Genomic DNA, 1,894 nt, shown 5'->3' with positions numbered 1-1,894 from the left:
CAAGTCATGAAGAACTTTCAAACAACAACTCGACATCTAATAAATTACTACAGTAGCATTGCTAGGGCCACAATGCACAGAGTCAACAAGCTATATCGCCACATGCAGGGATGTAAAGCATCAGTGATAACGCCGGTGGATGCTCAGGAGTGGTAGTTAAAACAGCAGCTCTAAAGGTTTTGAAAAAGCACATTGTGCTAAAAAGTCACAGCCTCCACTAATAGCTGGATACAAAAAAACACGTTTAATTTTCTAACATCCTGAACCCTAAGGCACTACAGAAAAGGAAATAAAGAAAAAGAGAAATCTAATTTGTCTGCCTTGTGCTTTTGGTCATTAAGAGTCTCTGTCTGGGCACAGTTCCAAGATGGAAAGAGTCGACCATTACCACAAAGGAAACTTTGGATAATTATAACAATTATGGCTTTAAAGGGGGCTTAGACAAATTAATGGAGGACAGGTCACCTCTTGCCTGTGGACTTCTCAGAGGCATCTGGTGGGCCCCTATGTGAACAGGATGCTGGACTAGGTAGGCCATGGACCTGATCCAGCAAGGCTGTTCTTAAATCTTATGTTTCTCTCTTTTGTTGTTTCCAGGGCAAGAAGAGAAAAATAAGATACAAGCCACAGCCTTGCAATCACAAAAACACCCACCATCACATTTATGATATTTGCTTCTTAAGACAAATGCATAACAGTGAGCAGTATAGTAAGGATGAGGCTTGCTGGCACATCGGTGCTGGGGCCAGGAGTTCTGGGCATGTGTCAGGACACTATATATGGTTACAGCATCCCTTGTATCCTCAGTCTGAACAGATCCAATGGCAGAGAGGAACGTGACAAATATTGTGGGGTCACGGCAGGAAGGTTTAAGGCAGGCATCCCCAAACTGCGGCCCTCCAGATTTTGCTGAACTACAACTTCCAGCATACCCAGCCACAAAAATTGTGTATAGGGATACTGGGAATTGTAGTTCAGCAACATCTGGAGGGCTGCAGTTTGGGGATGCCGGGTTTAAGGGAACACAGAGCTTAAGCCTGCCCCAAGCCGAGTCAGTGCCTGAGACAGTGAGTCAACCTGCCCTACATTCTCATGGCAGCAATTCCCAGGCCTGACTTTTTATTCTCCTCAGCATACAAAATGTGCCCAGGAGCAACTTCTCCCCCTCATAGCCAAGCGAACCACCTTTCCCCTTCACCTGCTACTTACCTGGTGTGAAGGTGATAGGAAGTGCTGCTGCTGCTCAGGCTTCTTCTTGTCTACACTTCCTGTTCCTTCATTCCCTGTCCCTTGCAGGCAAGGTGATCAGGGAAATTAGAAGCCATCAAGAGAGACAAAGAAGTGCTTGAGTGATGGCAAAGGCAACAGCATGGTTACCCCAGGAGAACCCTCACTGCTGCCTCCAAGCTACCACCTGAGGCAACTGCCTCAGTCAGAGGGACTCATAGAAGGGTCAGCCCTGAGTTTAGTCACAATTTAGTGGTTGGGGAGTGTGAATACCTTAGGTGATACTACCATCCATACACTAGGGAAGTGTGAACCAGTTTGGGGGGTTGGTTTGGGGGTTCAGTGGTTCAGGGTCGAACCATACCCTCTGGGTTTGCCCAGCCCCCAACATGGCCACTGGACCACCGGGTGAAGGCCAAAAACTGGCAGAACAACACCCAAACTGGGTGAGGGGGTGATTTAGAAGGTTGGCAGGGGGAGGGGGAACCTCCATGGACCCACCCCACCCCCTCCAGGAACTCCCCCGAGAGGAGTAAAAGATTTAAAAAAATTAAGAATTTCAAGATTGCAAACCCCCAAACTGAACCGGGGGGAAAGGTTCAAGGGGGTGCCAGACCAAACTGGCCCAGTAGAGTTCCGTGCAAATCCCTACCATAAACTGACATGG

This window comes from Hemicordylus capensis, chromosome 5, assembly GCF_027244095.1.
Source record: "Hemicordylus capensis ecotype Gifberg chromosome 5, rHemCap1.1.pri, whole genome shotgun sequence".
Taxonomy (NCBI): domain Eukaryota; kingdom Metazoa; phylum Chordata; class Lepidosauria; order Squamata; family Cordylidae; genus Hemicordylus; species Hemicordylus capensis.
This window is presented reverse-complemented; position numbering follows the sequence as displayed.